This window comes from Lissotriton vulgaris, chromosome 10, assembly GCF_964263255.1.
Source record: "Lissotriton vulgaris chromosome 10, aLisVul1.2, whole genome shotgun sequence".
In the NCBI taxonomy this organism is placed as follows: domain Eukaryota; kingdom Metazoa; phylum Chordata; class Amphibia; order Caudata; family Salamandridae; genus Lissotriton; species Lissotriton vulgaris.
This window is the reverse complement of record NC_141698.1, coordinates 81044775-81060273: the sequence shown is the minus strand read 5'-3', so window position 1 is coordinate 81060273 and position 15499 is coordinate 81044775. Positions and strand designations below refer to the sequence as shown.

General features: G+C 50.3%; 1 protein-coding gene across 2 annotated transcripts in view; it reads right to left on the bottom strand.

Moving 5' to 3' along the window:
• TRRAP (transformation/transcription domain associated protein) overlaps positions 1 to 15499 on the bottom strand; it is a 737638-nt gene that overhangs the window by 478318 nt on the left and 243821 nt on the right. The window lies entirely within an intron of this gene.

Sequence of the window (15499 nt, the reverse complement as noted above, 5' to 3'; positions counted from 1 at the left end):
TCGTGGTTGGAGGGGCCCCTGGTTCTAAGGCTGCAGGTGTCGTCTGGGTCGTCGAGGAGGGTCTGTGGGCACTGGACCTCGGGTCCCAGTCACCAGGGGGACGTCCTTGTGGTCTTGGATCACTCAAAAAGGGCTGGGCTCAGGGGGTGCAGAGTGAACTGGATTTGCGGTTCCTGACTGGCACCAGGGGTATTGCTGTTGGAGCAGAGCCTCTGCTCATGGGAGTCCCAGTCTGTTAGAGGGTCAAGGCAGGCCCTTCGGGTTTTCCAAGGTTGCTGTCCGCAGGAGTCACCGCGATTTAGCAGGAGCAGGTTCCAGGATCGACAGGGCGGTAGGGCTGGGCCCAAGTCAGTTTGTGTTGTCCTGTTAGCAGCTGCACGGCGGGTCTTCTTCTTTTTGATCTTCTTTCTTGTTTTCTTGTCGGGATCTGAGGAAAGAAAGTTCAGGGTGCCCCTAAATACTGAATATAGGGGCATTATAGGTAGGGCAAGGGCAGGGGCCAATAGGTCCCTGTCCTGGGGTGGGAACACCCCCTAGCCACCTCCTCTCCTGTGGGAGGGGAAAAGGAGCCTAGCTGTGATTGGGCAGGGCTCCCCCTGTTCAAGATGGCCGGAGTCCGGGGTTGTGCTTCACCTCGCCTCTCCACCTGAGGGGTGGGGTTGGCACAGGCTGGCACACGCCCCTTCCTGAGGTAGGGTTTCCTGGCAGAGTGGGGGTCAGAACTGTTGGGGGCCAGTTGCTGAGTGTTCTGGAGAAGCTCAAAAGTGTGGCAGGCCTTTGAAGCTCCCCCTGCCCATCCTGGGGGAGGAGACCTAGCACCTCGCCCAGGATGTGTATTGTTGCAGGCCCAAGAGAGCGGTGGCTCCCCACCCAGGGGTCCAGCAACATGTCTGCTGTGTGGCAGCCTAGGCAGCCTCTCAGACCAGACATGGATTGTAGGTCAGGTTTTCAGGGGGTATCTCTAAGATGCCCTCTGGTGCATTTTACATTAAATCCCACACTGGCATCAGTGCAGGTTTAATGTGCTGAGAAGTTTGATATCAAACTTGTCAGTCTTCAGTGGAGCCATTATGGTGCTGTGGAGTTCGTGCTGACAACCTCCCAGCACCATATACTCTTAATGGCATCACTGCACTTACAGTGCCCAGGAATGGCCCTGGGTGCTCTAGGGGCACAGGGCTCATGCACCTGTGCCCAAACCACTGGCATAGGGCACCCAGCTAGGGGTAACTGAGGTATGCCAGGGCAGTGGGTCTTTTGGCATGACACACAGAGATGTGTGCCATGTCGATTATTCGTTTAGTTCTGTACTTAGACACTCAGCCTGCAAAGGCAGGGTTTGGGTGTCAGGGTACAGGGCCCCTAAGGGTGGCACAATAAGTGCTGCAGCCCTTAGGGGTCTTCTTTGGTCACCATGCCCTGGGTACCTAGGGTACTAGGGGCTGACAGGTGGCCAGAGATGCCAATTGGGTTTTAGTTTCAACACAGTTTTTGGGGAAGGAACACAGGCCCTGGGCACCTGGCTGGCAGGAGCCCAGGGCACACTCAGTCAAAGCACATCAGCAGTTCAGCAAGGGGGCGTGGCTTGTGAGCCGATGGGGAAGGCTGCGTGAGCTTGAGCTCCGCGCCCATTGCCCCGCTTTTCTCCTGTTGTATGTGCCTCCTGGGTCCCCCAGACACGTCCCGGAGCTATATGAAGCCCCGCGGACTGAGGAGGCACTGTGACCTGCTGCACTGATGGAGGAACGAGCAGTGATTTCCGTGAGCCGGATCGCCAATGCTGAGGGCCGGGCGAACAAGATGGCGCTCATGGCGGCTTTCGACCCTGGCTGGGTTTAATGTCGGACGACCTCACCGGCGACGGAGAGCTGACCCCTTGATGCCTAGGGCGCCTATAGTAGCAGCCCGAGGGGGGGCTGGAACCCTGAGGAGAGAAGCAGCGGTGGACTGTTCTGCATCGTGGGGGCGGAGTGAGGAAGTCCACGCCGGCAGTCGCGCCATCAGCGGGCCGCGACCCGCCAGGGGAGCGCCCGCCTGCTTTACCTGCCCCTGCCTGGGAATCAACGAGGGGAGGAACACTACGCTAGTGAGGACCCCACCGAGCTGGCTGAGTACGGGGCACCTCACCACCGGGGAAAACACCCGGGACCCTCCGCCGCAGTACTGGAGTTGGAGTGCTGGAGGTGGGCTGAGAGAAACTAACTCTCCTGGGTGCCTCAATTGTCAGAGGCCCCCGGGTACGCACCACCACCGCTTGGGAGGAATACACTACCGCTTGCCTGGCGGCACCACCTACAAGCCCGGAGGAGCGCCCCCCCCCCCCCCCCCCCTCGCGCAGCAACTGGCGGACGCTGCGCAGTGAGTGGAGAGTTGGAGGCACACCCTGGCGGGGTGAGCACTGTGAAGGTGGTGGAACCACGGCGACTTCAACGGAAGGGAGAGGCCCCTCCCCACCCCCCTCCCACTGGGGTTGTGTCCGGAGGACCGCTCGTTGGTGCTCCTGGCCCCTCGTCCTGTGCAGGTCCAGGTTACTTAACGGTTGGGGTAGAGACACTTGGCAGGGTGTGACCACAAGGAGACACAGAGTGCACTAGTGATTGCGGATGGGCCTCTTCTTCTTCCCCTTCCCTCCTTTTCGCCCACATATTTGATGACCTGGAGTGCACGGAGGTGACTACCTGGGAGCATTGAGTGGAGGCCTTTCGTTGGGGTGCGAGCGTGCCACGTAGTCTGGATCACCTCCATCTGGAGGCAGTGGAACTGAACATACTCTTGACTGACCAACTTGCCTGAATTGAGACATTTTCTGAGCAGAGCCGCCCTGGGGAGTGGACCGCGTTGGGATCGTTGGGAGGAGTACAGAACGCATTGCTGCGGCCTTGGAGAGAGTGCAGCGGATATTATTGAGTGCGATTACCTGGACTCAACAGCAGTAGTTATGGGTAAACCTCGAAGTAGGAAGGAAGAGGACCCCCTGCCCCCAAGGGCAGAATCTCCGCTCCGGGAGAATAATGGCGAACCGGACACCTCCAAGGAGCCTGGAATACAGCTCCAGTTAGATAGGATATTGGCGGCCGTTACTGACACCCGGGTGGCTCTCCAGCAGGACATCGCGCAAGTCACAACGGGACTGGGTTTATTGCGCGCAGACCACTCGAAACTGGTGGACCGCGTCTGACAAGCAGAGACCACAATTCAAAAGCTGGAACCAGCACAGACTGCGCTGTCCACCTCAATGACGGGGGCCTGGACCGCCTTGCGGAACTCGAACGAAGGGCTGAAGACGCGGAAGGCAGAAACAGGCGCAACAACATTCGCGTAGTGGGTCTGCCAGAGAAAATTGAGGGATCGGATATGGTGAGCTTTCTAGAACACTGGCTTCAGACCGTTGAAGCCCCAGAAGGGCTGTCTACTTTCTACACCCTAGAGCGGGCGCACCCAGTGCTGGCGAAACCGCCCCTGCAGGGTCGTCCCCCACGACCGGTTGTGGCGCGTTTGCTACACTTTCGTGATCGTGACTTGCTCCTCAGGAAAGCCCACAGCGACGGCCCATACCAAGTGGACAACAGCAGTGTTATCATTTTCCCAGACTACTCATTCGACACATATCAACGCCGCATGTCCTTCCAAGCAGTGAAGAAGGAATTGCGGGCGGAAGGACTTCAATATTCATTATTCTTCCCAGCCAGGTTGCGCATTATAGTGGATGGGAAAGCACACTTTCATGACTCCCCTGAAGATGCTTGGGATTGGCTGGACCTGTATAGATCAGGGAAAGATGGCCAACAACCCGGAACGCAAGAGCTAGCAGCGGACCCTCAACCTCGGAGATCGCAGAGATTGCAGCGTGGAAGGAGGGGCTTACGGAAGCCATCGCTCTCACAAACAGTTATGGAGCGCAAAAGGGCCCTGGAAGCGGTCTCTGCACTATCGGTTGAGCTACAGAAAACCATGCCGGATGCATCGGACATTGGCTGTGATGGAGCTCGCTCAGAAGCAGAGACTAATGGGTCGGATGATCAACGGTTGCCAGATGTCACTCCTGGGAAGGCGGATAGTCTGCTGGATGAGTAGCCTTTGTTGTATTGGCTGGACTGGGCTTGTGGTCTGGGCTGGGGGCTGTGCTGTTGGGTCGGAGTGGGGAGACAGGTCGGAGTAATATTTAAGGTGGGGACTAATGACAGGATGTTATTCTAGGTTGCACTCCCCGAACTTTGAGTATTGCCGTGACTGGATTGTTGATGGGGCGGGGGGGGGGGGGGACTACGAATGATTGCTGTGGGGACTTGGGAAGGGCCTGGGGGGCGGAGTAGCGGACGGTGTATTGGGGGCGAGCATTGACTGTATCGTAAGCTTTTCCGTGAGTCGCCCATCAGGCTCCATCCCACCCCCACCGAGTGGAATTTTCATTGTGCCTTAACTTGAATGGGGCATTCTTTTAGGGCAGTTTGGATGGGATTCACTATGTTAGTGCCTGTTCTTCGGGGGGTGGGTTTCATGTTGGGTGTGAAGAGGGAGTTGGGGTTGGAATATTTAAGGGGACTTGTCTGCCACTGAGGGTACATTACGGACAATTGCTATTGAGTGCTGAGTGTACATCAGGAGTGTTATTCCCCCGGCGGCCAGGGAGAACGGGCTGCTTCGGGTGGCTGATTCATCTGCGTTACTGGTTCCCCACCTGATGTTAAGTGCATAACCTGGAATGTTCGAGGGTTACACTCCATGCAACATAGACATAGGATACACTCATTTGGTACGCAGAGGCGCACAGATAGCATTACTACAGGAGACACACCTGACCCGATCGGAGGGGCTCGCCCTGCAGCGTAGGTGGCGCGGACAATTATTTTATACCACATACTCCGCGTTTGCGCGAGGATTCCTAATTTGGGTTAGGGCAGGGGTCCCTTTTCAGACGCTGGACCAACTGGTGGATCCAGAGGGTCGCTATGTAGTGGTCCGGGGGCTATTTGGGCATGAGGGTCACTATGTAGTGTTTACGCTCCCAATATAGATCAGGCGTTGTTTTTAGGGACTCTTTCCTCTGCTCTTGCAAGCTATTTCACGACTCTGATGTTAATGGGGGGCGACTTTAATGCAGTGCTCGATGTGTCTCTGGATAGGTCTCATCCTCCTCTACCCACGGCCCCGATTAATAAGTTGTCGAGAACACGAGCCCAATGGCAAGATGATTGGGGACTCTTAGACGTATGGAGAGAACAGCACCCAGACGATAGAGATTATTCATACTATTCTTCGTTACATGACCTACATGTCAGACTAGACGCCATCTTGTGTAGTTCAGCCCTGGAGCCCCTAGTGGCTAATAGCGAATATTTAGCACGGACAATATCGGATCACAACCAGTTACTGGTGACTTTCTGCTGAAGAGCGGAGCGCCTTTGATTCCTAATTGGAGGCTGCGGCCCGAGATGCTGGAAGACCAGGTTTTTCGGGCGGAGTTAAGGGTTGGGGTGCAACGCTATTTTGAGGAGAACTCAGGCACTGCTGCAACGACAGCCATTGAATGGGACGCTTTCAAGGTAGTGGTCTGTGGATTAAGCATCGCCAAGTGGGTGGGAGTTATGAAAATACTGCTGCGGGAGGTGGATGAGAGTGAACGGACACTGCGGGAGGCTGAAAGGTCTCATTTGGAAGGCTCGGGCTCCCGTGAGAGGGTCCTGGTGCAGAGGGAAACCATGGCCGCAGGAGTGGAAGTCTACGATGCTTTGACCACAAGGCCTACTTGGCTCGTGCTCATGCAGAACGGGATAAGGAGGGTACGCTCCTGGCTTGGCTGGCAGATGATGCAAGCCCATTTTGGCGCTGATCACGGCGACGGGGCATTTGGTATTCGAGCAACATCGTATAAACTACTGCTTCCGGGCCTTCTACGCGGAACTCTACACGAGTCAGTTACAGACTAGTGAGGAACATATGCGTGACTTTTTAGAGGACTTGGCCCTGCCCACACTTGAGGCGGATGAGGCTGAGACGCTAGGCCAAGACATTACACTAGCTGAGATTCGCTGTGCCATCAAGCAATTAGCGCATAATAAAACGCCGGGCAGTGATGGCTTGCCTAGTGAGTTTTATTTAACTTATATTGACCTCTTGGCCCCCAGATTGCTATTGATGTTCCAAGAAGCTGGGAAAACAGGGATGTTGCCTGCTTCGACCAGAGAGGCCATCGTAGTTCCACTACTCAAACCGGATAAACTACCAACTGATCCGACTGCCTACAGACCCCTATCCATGCTCACAACTGACTATAAAATATTGAGCCGCGTGTTGGCCACCAGGCTCCTCCCCTTCATGACTCGGCTGACACATGTAGATCAGGCCGGATTCATTCCTACGCGCAACACTGCCAGTAGCGTGCGCCGCTTACTGGGTGTCTTAGATGGAGGTAGTGAACGGGAGGGACAGGAATTGGTCCTGTCAGTGGATATCGCTAAAGCGTTTGATAGCCTGGAATGGCCCTATCTGTTCTCGGTAATGGCACGTTTTGGACTTGGGGCTGGATATGTCCATTGGACTGAAATACTATACTCATCGGCGACGGCCAGAGTCCGTGTGGGTAGGGCTATCTCTTCCTCCTATCACGTGGGGCGATGCACCAGGCAGGGTTGCCCCTTGTCCCCGTTGCTATTCGCTCTAGCGATCGAACCGCTAGCGGCGTGCGCCTGTAGGGGAGAAGCGTACACCGGCTTACAACTCAGAGGTCAAGCACACTACATCTCGCTTTACGCGGATGATCTTCTTATGTTTTTAGCGGACGCAGGAGAGGTCTTAACTGGGGCGCGCGAACTGTTGACCCTGTTTGGGTGCCTCTCCAGACTACGCGTTAACTGGACCAAAACGGAATATGCTACTTACCAGTATGCATCTGTTCTTGGCATAGAGGGCTGCAGAGTGGTACATTATGAATAGATCGCCATCTGGTGTTGGGCTCGGATGATTGCACTTTGTTTTTTTCTTGGAGAGTCTTTTGTATCTTGGTGACTCCTCCCTTGGTTGGTAGTGCGTATGGGCATCGGCTCCATCCTTAGATTGTTTTGCCATAGTAGGGTTAGATGGAGTAGTATAGTAGAATACAGATAAGAATGCCCATGTAAGTGTATCTAAATAAGATAATGTTGGAACAGACACAGGTTTCCGGGGAGGCTGGGAGGGCATGTACCACTCTGCAGCCCTCTATGCCAAGAACAGATGCATACTGGTAAGTAGCATATTCCGTTCGAGGCATATGGGCTGCAGATGGTACATTATGAATAGACTATACAGCAGTTCTCTCCCTAGCGGTGGTCGCCCGTGTCTGTTGCAACTGTCTGAAACAAGGTTTTTAATACTGCTTGTCCCACTCTAGCTTGTTGTGTTGTGTGCACATCTACACAATAGTGTTTTGTGAAGGTGTGCGGTGTAACCCAGGTAGCTGCTTTGCATATGTCATCTAGTGGAATGTTTCCCAAAAATGCCATAGATGCTCCTAGTTTACGTGTAGAGTGAGCTCTAGGAGGAACAGTTAATGTTCTCTTTGCCTTTAAGTAGCATATTTGAATGCATTTTACAATCCATCTGGCAATGCCCGCTTTGGAGATGGGATTGCCTTTATGTGTAGGAGAAAACGCAACAAATAGCTGTTTTGTCTTTCTGAAAGTTTGTGTTCTTTCTATGTAGTACAATATGGCCCTTCTAACATCCAATGTATGTAGGGCTCTTTCTGCTACTGTTTGTGGTTTTGGAAAGAAAACCAGTAATTCCACTGACTGATTGATGTGGAATGCTGAAATTACCTTTGGTAAGAATTTTGGGTTTGTTCTAAGAACCACTTTATTTTGGTGTAACTGCATAAATGGTTCTTGAATCGTAAAAGCCTGCAGTTCACTTACTCTTCTAAGTGACGTGATAGCTATGAGGAAGGCCACCTTCCATGTGAGGAATTGTATTTCACACCTATGCATAGGTTCAAATGGTGGCCCCATTAGTCTGGTAAGTACTATGTTGAGATTCCAGACTGGGGAAGGTGGTCTTCTTGGTGGAATGACTCTTTTGAGTCCTTCCATGAAAGCTTTAATCGCTGGTACTTTAAACAGTGAAAGATGTTGCCTGTTTTGTAGGTACGCCGCTATGGCTGCGAGATGAACTCTGATAGAGGTATATGCTAAGTTACATTGCTGCAAGTGTAGTAAATAGCAAATGATTTGTTTAGTGGATGCGTCCAGAGGGTTGATGTGCTTACTGTTACAGTGTATAGCAAACCTCTTCCATTTTGCTGCATAGCATGCTCTGGTGGTAGGACGTCTTGCTTGTTTAATGATTTCCATGCATTCTGGTGGTAAATCTAAATATCCAAACTCTATGACCTCAGGAGCCAGATCGCTAGGTTCAGTTGTTTGGGATCTGGGTGCATTATTTCTCCATGGTTCTGTGTAAGATGCATGGGTAATAATTTTAGCTTTTGATGTGGTACTTGTGAGAGTTGTAGCAGCGTGGTGAACCACGGCTGTCTTGCCCACGTGGGTGCCACTAGTATCATTGTCATTGAGTGTTGCTGCAGTTTCCGAACCAGTAACGGAATTAGTGGTAGAGGAGGGAACGCGTAAGCAAATTTGTTGGACCAATTTATCCATAGTGCATTGCCCTGGGACCGTTGGTGTGGGTACCTGGATGCGAAGTTTTTGCATTTTGCGTTCTGATGATTGGCAAACAGATCTATCTCTGGTTGCCCCCATTTTTGGAAGAATGGCTGCAGTATTTGGTCGTGCAGCTCCCATTCGTGTACTTGTTCTGACTGTCTGCTTAGGATGTCTGCTATCTGATTTTGAACTCCTGGTAGGTGTTCCGCTAACAGGTAGATCTTTTGAGGAATGGCCCATCTCCATATGTCCTGTGCTAGTTTGGATAGTTGGAGAGAGTGTGTCCCCCCCTGTTTTTGAATATAATACATTGCAGTCATGTTGTCTGTTCTGATCAGGACTGCTTTGCCTGTTATTTGTATTTGGAAAGCTTTTAGTGCTAGAAATACTGCCAATAGTTCTAGGTAGTTGATGTGCAGTTTCTTTTGCTGCACACTCCACTTCCCCTGCACTGTGTATTTGTCCATATGCGCTCCCCATCCGGAGAGCGATGCGTCCGCTGTTATTATCACTTGTGGAATTGGCTCTAGGAACGACCGTCCCTTGGAAATGTTTTCTGTGTTCCACCACTTCAGAGAGCGATACGTCCGGTCGTTTACCAACACCAGATCTGTAATCTGACCTTGAGCCTGATTCCACTGTGTCGCTAGACACTCCTGTAGTGGGCGCATTTGTAGCCTGGCATGTGGTATTAGCAGTATGCAGGAGGACATCATGCCTAATAGTTGCATAAACACTCGTGCTGGTAGTGAGTGTTGTGGTTGAAATCTTTGTATTAACCCGACCATTGTCTGTATCCTGATTGGGTTGGGGTATGCTATTGCCTTTTCTGTGTCTATCGTAGCCCCCAGGTATTGCTGAATCTGGTTTGGTTGCAGGTGTGATTTCTTGTAGTTCACCGTAAACCCTAGGTGGTGCAGCAATTGAATTGTCTTCTGTGTGTTGTGAAGACATTCTTCTTTTGACTTGGCCTTTATTAGCCAGTCGTCCAAGTATGGGAAGACATGTATTTGTTGTCTTCTTAGGTGTGCTGCCACCACAGCTAGGCATTTTGTGAAAACTCTTGGTGCTGTTGTGACACCGAACGGAAGGACTTTGAACTGATAGTGTTGTCCTTCTAAAACAAACCTTAGGTATTTTCTGTGGGCTTTGTGAATTGGGATATGAAAGTAAGCGTCTTTTAGATCCAGTGTAGAAAGAAAGTCCCCTTTCTTCAGTAAAGGGAGTACTTGTTGGAGCGTGACCATGTGGAAATGCTCCGAATTTATGTAAGCATTGAGAGGTCTGAGGTCTAATATTGGTCTTAGGGACCCGTCTTTTTTGGGGATTAGGAAGTATAGAGAGTATACTCCTGTTCCCTGTTGATCTTTTGGAACCTTCTCTATTGCATGCTTTTGTAGAAGTGCTAGTACTTCTTCTCTTAATAATGTCAGATGATCTTGACTCATTGGACGCTGTTTGGGGGGGGATGTTTGGTGGGGTAGCTGTGAGTTCCAGGCAATAACCATGTTGGATAATTTGTCTCACCCACTTGTCTGATGTGATGTTTTCCCAGACAGGTAGGAACTGTGCTAGACGTCCCCCGACCGGTGTTATGTGGTCTGGGGGGAGTTCTATGAAGTCACTGTTTTGGGGTTGAGGCGTTGCGGTTGTTATTATTTCCGCGGCCTCTACCCTTGTTGTTGTTACCTCTGTAACTGCCTCTTGAATTACCTCTGGGTGATGTTGGTGTGAAAGAGGTGGATTGCTGATTTGTTCCTGTATTCTTTGAGCCCCCTCTATAGGTGGATCTACGAAAGGAACCTCTTTGTGTTGGCTGTTGCAATGCCCCCATTGACTTAGCCGTTTCTGTATCTTTTTTCATTTTCTCTAAGGTCTCATCTGTGCTTGAACCAAACAGTGTCTTTTGATCAAATGGTTTGTTCAGTAGTGCCGTTTGTACTTCCTGTTTGAATCCTGAGATTCTAAGCCATGCATGTCTCCTCAACATTACACTGGTGTTTATGGATCTTGCTGCAGTGTCTGCTGCGTCTAGGGCGCACTTAATGGAAGTATTAGTTATTATTTTACCTTCCTGTATTAACTGATCTGCCTTTTTCTGATGTTCCTTGGGGAGATGTGTGATGAGTTTTTCTAATTCATCATAATGTGCCCTGTCATAACGTGCGAGTAGTGCTTGTGTATTGGCTATACGCCAGCTATTTGCCGCCTGTGATGCTACTCTCTTGCCTGATGCATCTATTAATTTTGACTCTTTATCAGGTGGAGGAGCCTCTCCTGTAGATAATGAGTTTGCTCTTTTACGAGCGTTTGAGACCACCAGCGAGTCCAGGGGTACATGTCCTTTAATAAAGATTGGATCCTTTGGAGCCGCCTTATATTTTTTATCAATTCTTGGGTTTAACACCCTAGCCCTCACTGGGTCTTTGAATATTTCTTCTGTGTGACTGAGAAGACCCTTCAACATAGGAAGAGTACCTGATGTTCTTTGTGCATTAGGTAGCGTCTCTAACAGGAAATCCTCTATTTGGGGTTCTGTATGTATATCTACCTTATGATATTTTGCTGCCCTATTAATGAGCTGCGCAAACCCTGTGTTATCATCAGGTGGTGAAGGCTTTGAGGGATATAACTCTGGGTCGTTGTCTTCATCTGACCCTACGTCATAATTTTCCCATGGGTCATCCTCATCTGGGATGGTTTCGTCATCCCCTTGAGGTTCTCCCTCCCCTAGATCACTGTCTACATCAGACTGAGGTGTAGATGGTCTTGGTGTGGAAGGTGTAGGAATATTTGGCATAGTGTGAGGAATAGGAGAAGAGGTTGTGACTTTATGTCTAGGAGAAGTAGGAGGAGTTGTATTTGTCCCCAGTGTTCTCTTTTTTGAAGGAAGAGATTTATCTTCTGTCTGTTCATTCTTTCTCTTCTTCGTCACTACTTTGCCAGTTTGCGGATCGATAAACAAGATCTTTTGTTTGGGATCTGTCTGTTGCTCCTGAATCGGTACTGAAGGCCCTGGTTCCGAAAGGTGCTTATGTTTTCGATCGTCAGTGTTCGGTGCTTTCTGCACCGAGTGTCTACTCTATTCCGACTTCCTGGGTATCGAGTGAATCTTGGACGACGAACCATGTTTATGTTTCGACATGGAATGTTTCGGTACCGAGCTTTCCCTTGTATGTAGCCTCGGTGTCGAAGTCGATGTCGCCCTTTTCTCGGATCCGACATGGTGGGAGTCCGAGTGTTTCGGTTTCAGTTTCGGTTTCGTTGCCGGGCCCGAGGGCGGGGCGTCGGAAACTTTTTTCTGCGGTTTGACCGGGCTCGAAGGCGGGGTCGTTACCGCACGGGGTCGGTTTTTCGGTAAGGGGACGTCGTCACTCACGGTTTGTTGCTCGTTGAGTTCTTCAACCTCCGACTGGTCCCCTTCCGACCCCGACTGATCCTCTTCTTCTTCCATTAGCTCGTCTCCGAACAGCTCCGGGATCGCCTCCGACTGCATTCTTGAAACCTCGTGTCTTCGAGCTCGACGATTTCTAATCGTTAGCTTGGAGGAGAATGCTGCGCAGGCTTCGCAGTCCCTGGATTCGTGTTCAGGCGATAGACAGAGGTTGCACACCTCGTGTAGGTCCTTGTGTGGGAACTTAGCACCACACGTTGGACATTTCTTGAATGGAGTCCTTTCCATGGACTCCGGGCTTGACTGCGTCGAGAAAGTTCTCCTGTTCGTCGACGTAGGTCTAAGTTTTTTCTTCGATTTTGAATTTGCAACGCGTCGGAATGGAAATGAAACGCGTTCGATAACAATACCGTCGAATTGGAAAGGGAATACGCGCCGATAAATCACTTTTCTCTGAAGTTGATCTGGAGCGTCTCGATCCTCATCCGAACCCGATGGCGGAAAAAAACAATCTAAGGATGGAGCCGATGCCCATGCGCACTACCAACCAAGGGAGGAGTCACCAAGATACAAAAGACTCTCCAAGAGAAAAACAAAGTGCAATCATCCGAGCCCAACACCAGATGGCGATCTATTCATAATGTACCATCTGCAGCCCATATGCCTCGAACATGTGTTTTCCCGGTGTCAAGCAGGTGTGTCCCACCACAGTGGCCACCTGAATTGAAGTGGGTGCCGAGATGCTTCCCTTACCTGGGCACATGAATATACCATGCTCACGAGGACCTCCTGGAGGGGAATGTCAAGAGGGCAATGAGGGGCCTGCGGAGTAACATGAAATTCTGGGAGTTACTGCCGCTGTCTGTAGCAGGCCATGTGGCACTCTTAAAGATGGTGGCACTGCCTCGCCTGCTGTACCTCTTCCGGACCCTGCCTGTCAGAATACTGGCTGCATTTTTCCGACGCTTACGATCTGCAATGAGCAGTTTCATTTGGGGTGCTGGTCGACGTAGGGTAGCCCTGGCTACACTGATATGACCGAGAATTGAAGGCGGTTTAGCTGCTCCTGACCTCAAGCTGTACTATTTGGCTGCGCAATTCCAGATTTTGACACAAGCGGTGGCACTGGAATTCCGTGGACCGGAAAGGAGAGCGATCCCTGAAGTACAGAGACACGTTCTTGCCTACAGCATACAGCAACCGCTAAAGATTGGGGACCTATCGTTGACCGAGAGTACCCTGAGGTACTGTTGGAAGCGTTTTCACACTAGACTTGGGGTCCGACACCCATACGCTCCTGAAATACCACTGGGCATGTGCACGGCCTTACCTCACGGGGGTGACTGGTCTGGACTAGCGGAGTGGGAAGAACTGGGACTGCAGATGGTGGGAGACTTATATCCGGACGGTGCTCTGCTGCCGTATGAAACGTTGCAGGAGACCTTTGGTCTTCTGCGCGGCCACTATCTGCTGCATGCAGCATTGATAACAGCCATACTAAAGCATTGGGGCGCTGAGTTATCGGAACCGCCCCTGAACGAGGCTTGTCAATATGTTGTGATGGCAGCGGGCACGTTCAAGGCTGTTACCTGCCTCTATAGACGGATGCTGGGAGTAGATGCAGACCCGCTGCCAAAACTATGGGAGCACTGGATGGCGGACCTCGGCAAAGACATCCCTGATGCAACCTGGTTGCAGATCCTCAAGAGAGCATGGAAGGGCACTAGAAATGCTAGATTCCAACGTATCCAATATTTTATATTGCATAGGGCTTACCTCACACCAGCTAAAATTAATCAATACTTTCGATGGACACAGCACACTGCCCCCGTTGCTATTTGCAGGGAGCGGACCTGTGCCACATGCTGTGGGACTGCCCTCGGGTGGGACCATATTGGGAGGTGGTAACCTCATCTCTTGGTAGAGTAACTGGGCGATTGGTAGACATGGATAAGGGCGCGTGCCTGCTGCATTGGTTCCCGCACACCAGTAAAAACAAAATAACTAGCAAGTTCATGGATTTGGGCCTCATCCTGGCCAAAAGGTAAATTACGTCTCATTGAAAGGCGGTGACTGACCCCAGATATGCTAGATGGAAGGCAGAGTTCCTCAAGTGGGCGGGCAGCGAGAGCTCTGTTCGCCTACAGCAAGCACACAGATCCCACAATGATAGGGCACTGGAGGCGGCGCGGGCATGGGAGGCACTGGTGTTAGAGCTTGGGTTGCTCGACACAGATATGCAATCGGAAATGTCAATAGAGGAGGAACAGGTGCAGGGGCAGGAGTAGATGGTTTCCTATGATTTCAAAGGGCTTCACAGGAGGCTGGATCCTCGACGACAGGGCAAGCACCAGGGTCTTCGATGCGAAGGGAGAGACACTAGTACACAGACTGTACACCAGAACAGTACACTGCTCACGCACTTTAACTACCTCATGGTTTTGGCAGCAGGGGTGGGGGGTGGGAACTGTTTTAAACGATTGGGGGGCCACGCATGGCGCACTGTTACATGCCTTGAACTAGGGTTGGATGTGGGTTATTGGTGGAGAGATCAGACCATGATGACGAACGATTCGAAAATTAATCCAAAATGTTGATCTATTATTTATGCACTGTACTGTTCTATCTCCAGATGTGTATTTGGGCATTGATTGCTTGTGTTGGCTCACCTTGATGTCTTGTTTGTGTGTTTAAAACAATAAAAAGATTTTTTTTTAAAAATCAGCAGTTCAGCAAAAAGTGGGGGCATACCAAGGCAAGAAAGATGGCACTTTCTCACATTTGGTCAACACAGACCTAAATCTTAACACCGTAACTAACCTTAAAAATGCATTTACTTTTAAAAATATGAATCAAACACTTCACTGGTTTGTTGCACAGTTTGGTTGCAAAAAACACTAGCTTGAATCTGTAGGAATTGAAGTTTCTAAAAACACAACAAATCAGCTCAATTTACTAAACTATCAAAAGTGACAGCAAGATAAATAAATGCAGTAACGATTCCTATTTTAATCAGTGATATCTCTACATCTTGCTTTCTTAGGTCACTTGGTTAAAACAGAAGCATCAATAAAAATTATTTTTGGTTCTAATCTATCCATAAATGTATTCATACAATAACCTATGTAATTCAATTGACTGCTGTCCTTAACCCAATTACAGCATCATCTGCATACAGGAGGACAGGTATATCCTGATTACTTATTTTTATAGTATCCTGTTTAGATATTTTACATGAGTTTCCAATCTATTGCCTTTGCAAACTCCTCTACTGGTGTAGGTTAATTTAATAGTTCCCATTCCCGCCATATCAGGCTCTGACAAACAAGTATGGCCGATGTTGCTGTAGGAAATATAAAATGTCTTCCTCAATACCCACTGAAGCAAATATGGATCAAAGCTTGGCCCTACTGACACTGCCAAAGACTGAGCTTAAGTCCCCAAATGTTAGATGTAGAGATCCTCC